The sequence below is a fragment of the Myxine glutinosa genome, chromosome 2 (assembly GCF_964187855.1).
Source record: "Myxine glutinosa chromosome 2, kmMyxGlut1.1, whole genome shotgun sequence".
Classification (NCBI taxonomy): domain Eukaryota; kingdom Metazoa; phylum Chordata; class Myxini; order Myxiniformes; family Myxinidae; genus Myxine; species Myxine glutinosa.
Window position 1 is genome coordinate 123,287,742 of NC_136262.1, and position 12,234 is coordinate 123,299,975.

Genomic DNA, 12,234 nt, shown 5'->3' on the forward strand with positions numbered 1-12,234 from the left:
AATTTTCACAAAATCAAGTTTTCAACCAGAGTATCAACTACTATCACAAGGTTTTAATGCTGGGCTTAAAAAAGAAGATATAATCGGGTTATTTAAACTTCAACACAAACTAAATGATTATAGATATAATACAACTATTTTGTGATACTCCACAAAAGGGTAAAAAGAAATCAAAACCCACATCACCTACAGCCATAACTTGTATTCTCAGCGATAATACGGATGATATACCTTTACCCCAAGAATTAGATGAAACAAAAAAGAATCTCGTTATCTTTGACGATTGTGTTAATGAGAGAAACCAAACGGTTATGGACAGTTACTATACAAGGGGGCGTCATTCTTCTTGTAATTGTATTTATCTCAGCCAGTCATACTTTCAACTTCCTCGCCGCTCAATAAGAAATAATGCTAATACTTTTATTTTATTCAAACTAAATTCAATAGATAGAAATAATTTTTGGAGGGATAATTGTTCTACATTATGTAGTAAAAAGGAATTTGAGGGGTATATAAAACATACGGTTGGAAAATATAACTATTGTTGTTAAAGAAGATGATATAATAACCAATAATTTCTTTTTATAAATAAAATGAACGCCGAAGAACGAGCAAGAAAATTTAAGGAATATAATCAATTACTTTCAAAAGTTGTTAAACAACAGGAAGAGATAAAGAAGAAACGGAGACAAAAGCTATTAGGTGAAGACTTATTTGAAAGAAAACAAGAGAAGTTTTTTAAACCTATTTTAAAATCTTCCGAACAAAAGGCAGTTTCGTTTCAAGTTCCCGCGATAACATATACTCCCAAACAACATCAAGTGTTAGCAGATTTGAGACAAGAGGTAGAGCAAGAGCTAGGAGTTATAGAAGCACAAGAAGCACGCCAACAACTTGGGTAGATAAATCAACCTCCTAAATATGTTGTGGACGCTATTCTAAACAGCGAATATTCACCGAGTTCAAAAACCAAAACGGGTTTCATTTATAAAGGGCACGGAAATGAGTTTTACCTTGTTAACGAAACAGTACGGATAGTTAATGATAACTTGACATTCTTAAGTTCTGACAGACCTCCTATAAGATTAACTCCCAGATTAATGTTTCTCCTCACAAAAGCGGAGCATGTTGATTCAGAATATTTTGGGGAACCACTTGATCTGGAAAATGTGGAAGATAGGGTATATATTGATTTCCTAAGCAAGCTTGGTTATGGGGTTTTGTTGTTAGTAAAGGTAAGAAGAAATGAGAAGGAAAAAGATATTCTTAATGCTTTAAATAAGCTTGGTTCAGGTGTTAGTTTTCTTCCGAGTGACTCATCACAATTAGTTCATAGATTATTACTGCTGTTAGGCAGTAAGGAGGTGAGAAACAACAATTGTTTTAATGAAACATCAGCCATTCCAGATCAGCTGATGAATATGAAAATAATTAATAAATGTCAATGCAAAGATATTTTATCTCACATATAATAAAATGAGAAGCACAACTCATAGATTTGATTTTACAGCGAGTGATCACATGGCTTCATTTCCATGCCCGTTACAACTTGATCCCACAAAAGAATATGAAGTGGCGTCATTGTCTATACAACAACAACAACACAACATGCATTTTAAAGGCCATTTTCCCTGCTAGAGCGGGGGTTAGCCTTGCGGTCCCCATGACAATCTTCTCTATTTTGCCCTATTTTCTACATTTCTCCTTGTTAACCCCCTTGCCCGCATTTCTTCTTCCACCATCTTTAGCCAAGTCTTTCTCAGTCTTCCCCGTCTTCTACTTCCTTCTACATTCATTTCCATCACTCTTCTCAACCAGTCACTTTCATCCTTCCTCAACACATGACCAAACCATCTCAACCTGTTCCTCTTCACAGCATCAATCATAGGCTCTATTCCCATCATCTTTCGCAATTCATCATTTGTCTTCCTCTCTCTCAACGATACTCCGCACATCCGTCGAACCATTCGCATTTCCACCCTTTCCAACCTTCGTTGCTGCTCTACGTTCATTACCCATGTCTCGCTCCCATAAATCATAACACTTCTCACACATGCAGCATACACCTTTCCCTTCAGCTTCAACGACACTCCCCTCATCATCAGCACGCCACTCAATTCCTAAAACTTCTTCCATGCACAGCTCACTCGAGCAACCGTTGCCAAGTCTGATCCACCTTCTCCATTCAGCATGTCTCCGAGGTCGCAAAATGTTTTCACACCTTCCAGCTTCACGCCGTCTCCAAGATCCAACTCAACATTTCCTCCATCTGCAGCTCCCTCTGTACACACCTTACATTTGAATGTAGCTGCCACACTGGTAATGACCCTCTCAGACCACTACATTTTTGATGAACCCACTCAGCGCACATTGTACACTGAATGGAGTTCACTCCGACACCCTTCCTACACACAGCACAGGGCCACTTCCCCGTTCTTTCCACCTCACCACATGCTTTACCACATGCCATCACCTTCGTCTTTCCGATATTCACCTTCAGACCTTTTGTCTCCATACATTCCTTCCACGTGTTCATCTTTTCCTTCAGTCCATCCATACTTTCCGCAATCAACACCAGATCATCTGCATACAACAACTCCCACGGTAAACCCTCCTTTACGTTCTGAGCCAGCACCTCCATCACAGCTACAAATAGTAGTGGACTTAGTACTGACCCTTGATGCACTCCCACCTTCACCTCAAACTCACCACTGTTCCCGTCCTTCGTCCTTACAGCTGTGCGCGCTCTTTTGTACATTGCCATCACTACTCTGATCAACCATTCCTCCACTCCTAACTTCCTCAATGCCCATGTCAATACTTTGCGTGGAACCCAATCGAATGCTTTCTCCAGATCAACAAACCCAAGAAACAACTTCTTCCTCTTCTCCATGTACTTCTCCTGCAACTGCCTCACAATGAAAAGCGCGTCTGTCGTTCCTCTTCCTGGCATGAATCCAAACTGCATTTCGTCGATCTTCACTTTCTTCCTTATCCTCCTCTCCAACACCCTTTCCAATACCTTCATTCCATGCTCCAATAACTTTATCGCTCGGTACGAGCCACACTCCAGAGGGTCACCTTTCCCCTTGTATAGAGGGACGAGGGTACTCAGTTCCCAATCCACTGGAATGCGGCCTTCTTTCACCACCAGATTACAGATCTCTGTCATTCTCTTCACACCCCAACTTCCTGCTGCCTTCAACATATCTCCCACAACTCCCGTCGGCCCTCCCGCTTTTCTACCCTTCATTGCTTTTATCGCTTCCTCAACTTCCTTCTCAGTTATCTTCTCTGCCGGTCCTAAAACTGGGTTACTCTCTATGTTGCCATCCCATTCATTCTCTGTATTCAACAGCATTTTCATATATCTTTTCCATCTTCCTTTAATTCCATCTGGGTCGACAACGATTTGTCCCACTTCATCCTTCAAGCAACTCACCCCCATCACATCACACCTCTCTTTCGCTATCTGCTTTGCAATCCTGAATACTGCTTTCTGACCCTCTTCCGAATCCAAGCGTTCTCCGAACATTTTCCTACATGCCTCCTGCGCCTTTGCTACCTCTTTCTTTGCAGCCTTCCTGGCTGCCTTATAACTTTCATGCTCTGCTGTTTCTGCTCCCGTACCCTTCGCCTTCTGCCACTCCTTGAACTTCTTTCTCTTCTCGTCAATCCTCTTTCCAACTTCATCATCCCACCACCATGTTTCCGAGTCCCTCGGTGGTCCTTTTGTCCGTCCACATACCTCACCAACGGCTCCCAACAGACTAGCTTTCATTGACATCCAACCACTTTCAAGCTCAACCACATCATCCTCGACCCTACTCAGCCTCTCTTTTAATGCCTCCCTTACTGTCACCTCTTTCAACCTCCACACCTTCATTCTCGGTTGGTACTTCACCCGCCGAGCTCTCCTCGCACCTTTCACCCTTACGTCGCAGACAACCAAGTGGTGCTGTGAAACAGCCTCCTCCCCCGGGATCACCTTTGTGTCCCGGAGGTGCCCCCTATCTCGCCTACGCACCATCAGGTAGTCAACGGTTGTCGTCGACACACCTGACGTGTATGTAACAAGCTTATTATCCTCTTTCTGGAACTGAGTATTACAAATCAACAAATCAGCTCCATCAGCAAACTCCAAAATCCTTTCACCTTCTCCATTTCTCACACCATATCCGTAACCCCCATGAACTCCGTCAAAACGATCCATACTCCTTCCCACATGTCCATTTAGGTCTCCTCCTACCACAACAACTTCCTCATCTTTCACGTTTTCCATCAGCTTCTCTATCGCACACCAGAACTTGTCCTTCTCTTCATCGCTTCGACCAACCTGCGGAGCATATCCCGAGATGACGTTCACCAAGAGCTTTCCAATCATCATTTTCACCATCATCAACCTATCACTCACTCTAGTCACACTCACCACACTGTCTACAAACTCCTCAGAAAACAGGACACCGACACCATTCACGCCCTCCGGGCACCCTTGCCACACAAACTTGTATTTCTGTCCCTGCCTACCCTTCACCATTCTCACACCACTTCCCCTCCATCTCGTCTCTTGCACACAACATATGTCCACTCTTCTTCTGACCAATACTTCCACCACTTCTCCTGATCTCCATGTCATTGTCCATACATTCCATGTCCCAAACCTCAGAAACCGATCTCCACTTCGGGCTGCACCCTGCCCACATGTAGTTGTAATTGTCATGGTTTCTCTTTTCGAGGCAATGTTTTTTTATGGCCGGATGCCCTTCCTGACGCCAACCCTCTTAGTCGCCTCTTACGACACGCAGGGATACGGCGTACCTATTCCTATCCAGGGTACACACTGGGAGATTGTCTATGGAAGCCTATAATAGTATAATATCCTGTTTAATATCACAGAAAAAAATAACAAGTTTAGTCATGATCCGGGAAGTGGATATAAAACTATAGAAGTCCCCCCCCCCCCCCCCCCCCGGAGCTTACGAGATTCCTGTACTATGTTCAGAAATTTCACGCGTTATGGAAGAAAAAGGTGAACCAAAAAATATTGAAATAGGTATTCAAAAACACACATCAAAATCAACTATTCGACTTAAAAATAATTATAAAATAGATTTCACGATTGATTACTTCATTCCGAGAGATGTTAGGTTTCTCTGCAAAAAAGCTTGAAGATAATAATACTGTTGCGGATCTCCTGAAGCCCGTCCACGTTACAAAGGGGGGTCTAAATCCCTTTTCCCCTTGGGTCTTCGTGTCCACGAGGCCGAATCGCCACTTCCGCAGCGAGCGTGAAAAAGGTTATCGGGTCGACGCCGCACATACCTTTGACCCACGCTGCCACGAAAACGGGGACCGGACCTCGCACGAGCCACGCTAATCGAGTACGCCCGAGCGGTGTGCGTATCATGTGATTCGTGCCGTTACTTTTATGGAACCTGATTCGAGCAGTTTTATTCGTCCTATGCTAGGCCAATGGATGGAAGGGACGGGAACTGTCAAATAAGAGGAAGAACACAATTTATTATTTATGTACAGGACGAAGAGACACAGAGCAGGCACTTAAGCAATGTTAACTAAAGCCCAGACAAAGGGCCCACTCACTCACATGGGGAAATGGAAGGAAGGAAAAGTTCACGTTCCCAAACGGGTCCTGGCATCGTCCACTCCAGACAGCTCCCTCCGCGTGGCCCTCTGGTGGTCACCGCACGTGCAGGGAGCGCAGGCAAGGAGGTCACGCGTCTGTGGCCCGGAATGGGTCGTCTTCTCGAGCGCGATTTATACAGGTCGCAGAGCGCAGGGCACGGGGCAAGTTCGTGTACAACGACGATAACAGGCAATTCAATGCATGCACTTCGACTTGTTCAGGGGCTGGGCGATTCTCAACTGAACTCTCAACTCAACTCGACTCATGGGCTGCGCGACTCTCAACTCTCACGATCCTCCCATTCAACTGAGGCGGGGGGCCCGGAGCAGGTTTTTATGGCCCCACCCCAGTCTTACTCGAATGTTCCAAGCCCCACCTCTCGTCGCCATGGTGAGCCACTCCCCTCAAGCTCTGATTGGCGGCTCGTTGCTTACCGGCCACTCCCCCTGCAGCTCCTCCCTTCGGCCTTGCCAGACTTGTTCAGGCCGAGCACATGGCATGCCAGCCTAATCGAGGCCTACTCACTGGCCTACTCAACACAAAACTAACACAGGAAAGGACTACGCTTACATTTACTAAGAAATAACTGAACTACTGCGAGGCTACATGTTGTGGTGCGTCTACCTACGGGGGGGAGGGAGGGGGGGGTCATCCTTTATTCTCAAAACCACAACAATACGTTTGTCAGTGATAGTGATAACGTCGTGGAAATAACCTCAGGTGTAGATTTGGGGTTGATTAACTGTGATTTGGTTTATGGTGCTTATGACGATGGAGTATTGGAGTAAAGACAAATACAATATTTTCATTCAGCGCTTACTCAACCCCAATAGGTTATAAATTCAATATGGAACCAAAGAATCTCTCCTATTTGCCCGTCTCAGGAAAAAACATTTCTAAAGTAAATTTTCAGATAACCGATCAGGATCATCGTATGGTTTCTTTCAATGGTGAAATTATATCCATCAGAATTAGACTACGTCAAATAAAGTAAATAATTGAATATTATATAATGAATATAAAACTATTAATAAATGAACATCCAACTGTTTTTTCTAGAATGTAGTTTTAACACGAGTGATCAAGATAAAAAGAAAACCTTCCAAGAGTTGGCGTTTGGAAAAATAGGTCTTGTATTTACTCGGGAAAGAGGGGAGGTTAGGCCGAGAAAAATATATTTCCAGTCTCTGGTCAGCGCGCCCATTGATTTTGACCCTGCGCGTCAACAATTGTTTTTTTTTTTTCAAATTTCCAACGGTACCTACAACAGCGCGTGCCTGTTGTTGCCGGGCCGGCGCGCTATCTCAGGAAATATGGGTCTGTGAGGGTTGGTACGCCATTGGTATCGCCGTTCGCGCACGGTTCTCCCCTACAAAACTCCGTTTAGTTTGTCCAAATCCAACCAGCCATTCCAAAGATATGAGTAGTTTTGTGTGCCGTGCCGTCATGAATCCAATCGGCTGGATATTGTCATATATTGAAACGAAAACGTTCTTTGTCGGTTTCGTGTGAAGCAACCAGAAGGCCTAGAGAGCTGCGGGTGGTCTCGTTAGTTAGGCCTGTATCCTATCCCGTTTGTCATGAAGTTGTAAGTGTCTGTGATAATCTGGTGGACTGGGAGAAGAGATAGTGGGAGACCATCGGCCTGTTCGACCACTTGCGCACGCGCAGTGTTGACGCGATCGACGCATTGGAATGTTTGACGGTACGGCGAGGCGATCTCGAGAACGAAATATCAGTCTATAATATGCTTGAAGAACTTAATGATTTTCAGAATAAATACATTTTAAAATAACAAGCTTGTGTTCATTATTTACAAAAAGGCCTACCAGTCCCATTGGCTGTCTTTAATTTCTCTCTGGGTGGCGCCACAGCAGATGAGGAGGACCGCAAGGCATGAGGACACAAAAAACACCTCTGTATGTGCAATCCATGCTTTTCAAAAAAAAACGAAAACAAAAACCGCATCGCCACATCAATTCTGGAACTTTGGTCTGACCAGAGACCAGCAATATATTTTTTCCGGCCTTATGTTAACATCGAGCGGGGAATTTTTAATTCCATCAAAATTTTCAATGGAAGATAAATTATGTTTTGAAAAATTGTTTTGGCCTCCAGACACTAATTATTCTCGACTGGAACAAAAAATCAAAGCGGATAAATTGAAAAAATTAAAACTAAAATGTTAAGAGTTTTTTTATTCTACTTAGAATAAAACACGATGCCAGTTGTTCAAAAACACGAGTTGAAGAAATATAAAATAATTACGAAAGATGCTGGTAAAACAGCTGGGACTGGGATTGGGGAAGGTATGTATCTTTCACCGTACTATTAGGGTGAAGGTATGTTTCTCGGGAGAGGATACTATAAGCCTAAGAGAGAACGTGGTGTAGGAGATCAATTTAGAAATAAAGGAGATGGGTTAATTGATACTCTAATGGGTATTGGTTCAACTATTCGTAAACATAAAGATCTAATTGGTTCAACCACTTCTGCTGTGGGAAATGTAGCGGGTGCTGTAAAGAGTGTAAAAGACGCTCAAAAGGAGTCTCATAAATTACAAGCGATCAAAGAAATTAAAAGAGGTAAAACTGGACTAACTCCGCAAGAAAAACAAGAAATACTTAAGGTACTTGAGTCGGGTTTTCAAAAGTTTTAAATATTTTATTAGTATTACGTGTAAATATAATAAATTTATTTATTATATTTTTTTGGTATTATATTTTTTTTATTGTTATATATAAAGATGGAGGCAGTTGATGCTATGTATGATTTGGGTGATACTATTATCATCTCAAACTCTACTAAAAAAGAAGATTATTTTAAGGTAAATGCTATAACGGGAACAGATTGGAATACAAATGGAACAATAAGTTTTGAGATAAATAATCAACAAACTTATTTGAACCTCGCCGATAGTTTCTTGCTGTGTAAATTTCAATTCACTAAGGCCGCAGCTAACACAGACGCCACATTCGTAAATGATTTCTTCTGGAAAATGTTTGATAGTGTCCATTTGTATATTGGAACGCAAGAAGTGGAAGCGATTGATTTTATGTCTCTGCTACTTCTGAAATGATAAAATTTACGCGATATTCCTTTAGTGATAGATGGGGTAAAGGGTCTGCCGAAGGTTTTATTCCTGATATGACAACGGGAAAAGACGATGACCACGGTTAAAATTAAAAGCAAAGGAAGACAATGTATAATGATGATACAAAAGCCGAGAATAGTTTTACCTTAGCCGTACCCCTTAAGGGTATATTTGGATTTTGCGATTATGATAAAGTTCTGCACGGACTTACAATTATATTTCAACTACAAAGGAATACTAATGAAAACAGATTGGTTTTTGGGGCTGAGAATGCTTTCGGTGCTAACAATAAATTTGTTATTAATGATCTGTGTTGGTATATCAGCGAATATACTCCCAGTCTTAAAACGCCAGATATGTTGAAAAGAAGACTTAACTCAAAGACCCCTCTAAATGTATCCGACCTTAAAAGAAGATGCCAACACATTAAACTGGAACACGCTACATACACTTGGAATTTGGGTGTTCTTCAAGGAAAACCTCGATACCTTTGGCTCATTTTAAAGAAACCAGATGGAGATGAAGGCACTAATAAGAATAACGCGCTGTGTGATAATACTAAGGTAAAACAGCTTCGGGTTTCTCGAGATGGAACATTTTATCCGCGAGATAGATTGGAAATTAATTGGGAAGATAATGATTATGCCGAAGCCCACAAGTCTTACCAAAAGGTGTGTGAAAGCAATGGTCATCAGGATCACATTTTGTATATGGCCGCGTTTAAAAGTCTATATACAATCTACGCAATTGACCTGAGCGCTCAAAAAGGGAACTATAAAGTCTGATAGAGTGGATACTTCCCTAAACATTGAAAGAGAAGAGAGTGAAGAACTTGATGCATATTGTTTGCTCTTGGAAGAAACAGAACTACAGATTAATACGGATAATGGTGTTGACTGATATCACATCAGTAATAAATAGAAAATTTATTTTCGTAATATATAAAAACGAGTAAAGTAACAACTGACGTATATATTAATGAAATCAATCGTGATAAACTATCGCCATGTGTTCAAAATCAAAAACCTTTTACGATTAATGTTCGTACAATTCAAAGAAAAGGTGATATAAGAATTAGTGTTTTGCTCACAAAAGTGCAGGCGAAAATGCTAAATAGTACCGGTTCACATAGTTTTAAAATGTCAAAACCTATGTTGAAGAAATATTCAGTAAAGGAAATAAACGGAGGATTTCTTCCATTTCTAATTCCTCTATTTGCCGGTTTAAGTGCAGCGAGAGCTTTTATGGGTGGTATTTCAGCAGCAGTAAAAACTGCTAATGAAAGGAAAGCCCAACTAAAAGCTCAAAAAGAATTGGAAAGACATAACAAGGAGTTGGAGAAACAAATTAGTGGAAACGGTGTAATTGTAGATTTTTCTGAAAAACTTGAAGGTCTGCCTGATAAAGCGAGATCGTTAGTTGGAGATGCGCTTTCTTGTATTGCACAGGCAGGTGTAAAACTAACTAAAAGGGGTAACGGATTATATCTTTCTCCTAAATAAAATCATAAATAAAAAGAAAATTTATTTTCGAAAATAAAATGGAAGAGTGGTTTAAACAATTTGGAAAGAATACAACGCCAAATATAGAACTCGATAAATATTGCAAGCAGCTAAACCTCGATAACGTAAGTATTTGTATGAGGGATGAATTCACAAAGCTGCCTAAAAATACAAAGAATATTATTATGAATTTAGAAGATAATACTGGGAAGGGGTCTCATTGGACTTGTATTCATAATAGCCGGGATAAATATTATTTCGACAGTTTTGGGCTTCCACCGCCTCTTGAGTGTAAAAGACTTCTTACAGCATGGTGTTTTTCAAACATTTCAGGTCCAAGAACTAAATTATAAATGTTGTGGGCAATTATGTTTATACGTATTATTTCACCTCAACTATAATGAAAAGTTTTCTGATATTATTTTTACTCTTATTTTAAATGACCTACGTTGGAAAAGACGGTTCTATCTTTCGGGGATCTCAAGAGTCGGATGTTGATCTATCAAATTATTATACAAAGGCACAGGTCGAACGACAGAAATATGATATAACTAAAAATATTAATATGAAAAATAGTTATAAATTAACCAATTATCCAAGCCCCACAGATGACAATGACTTGGTGAGATTAGGTGATGTATTACAATATATATCCCAAGAGAAAATGGCACGTTTTGATAAACAAGTAGAATTTACAGCCACAACACTCGGTTCTCCAGACCATACACCTTTTCATATTAAATTTAACGTGCCACTTACAATTTAACTTTATGAAGAAGGGCATATTGTTAATATGATAATTGATAAATGGGGGTATGATATGCCTGATTTAGGGTATAATTGGTTCTTTTCAATAAACTTGGAAGACCTACAAGATTTTACTTAGTCCCGTAAAGAAGACTATTACCCGCTTGGTGAGTATAATGAGGTATGTGGAAGCACAATTAGTAAACAACAAATACATGAGTTAGGAAATAAATAAAAATATGATAGTAAAGCAATGGTTTGTATGACAAAGAAGGAAGACAACTGGGTAAATATACAAAGTCAGGGGAATACAAACCGATTTGGTAGTGGGAAGATGGAACGGTATTACCTGTCATATTATTAATCTCATGTATATTTCAAACATAAATGTTTATTTCATTTGAAATGAAATAATTTCAAATTATTTTTATTTAATAAGCTCTATATTGGCATTGTATAAAGTGGCCTCATCACCTCTCTCTTTGCTTTTGCTACCCTCTTCCCCTCTTCTCCTCTTCCCTCTTCTCCTCTTCCCTTGCTTTTGCTTCCCTTATTTCCCTTGCTCTCCTTGCTTCCAACCTTGCTCTTATTGCTTCCCATTTCTCCCTTTCTTCTACTTCTCCTGTTTTCCCTTCCTCCCCTTCCCTTGCTGCCCTTATCACCCCTTCTATTGTTTCCTCTACTTCCTCCTCTTCCGTTGCTACCCTTGCTGCCCTTTCCTCCTCTTCCTTTGTTACCCTTACTGCTACCCCCGCTACTCCTACTGCCCCTTCCTTTGCTACCCCTGCTACTCCTACTACCCTCGCTTCTTCCTCCTTCATCTTCTCCAATTCCTCGTTCATCTTCTCCAATTCCTCGTTCATCTTCTCCAATTCCTCCATCTTCTTCCATTCCTCCCTCTCCTTTTCCTCCTTTTCCATCTCCTCCTTTTCCTCCTTCTCCCTCTCCTCCTTTTCCTCCTTCTCCCTCTCCTTTTCCTCCTTCTCCCTCTCTTCCTCATCCCTTGTTACCTTTAAAGCATCTCCCCAGAGAACATTATACATATATTCATCTGGATTTTGAGCTATTCTTGTATTTATAATTATTTTTCTCACAATAGGGTACCAATAGGATTTATTGACATTTTCTAAAATAGCTTTATATTTCATAACTTTGAGATGTTCATTTTTATTTAATCTTTTAAGCAGGTCTCTATTTGTGGGTTTTACAATATCTGTATATGGCCAGTTACTAATTACAAACTTTCC

The 12,234-nt window shown here is 40.8% G+C and overlaps 1 protein-coding gene across 1 annotated transcript in view; it reads left to right on the forward strand.

Annotated features, from left to right (window-relative positions):
• LOC137421314 (nipped-B-like protein A) overlaps nucleotides 1-12,234 on the forward strand; it is a 622,227-nt gene that overhangs the window by 558,875 nt on the left and 51,118 nt on the right. The gene's annotated exons all lie outside the window — the stretch shown is intronic.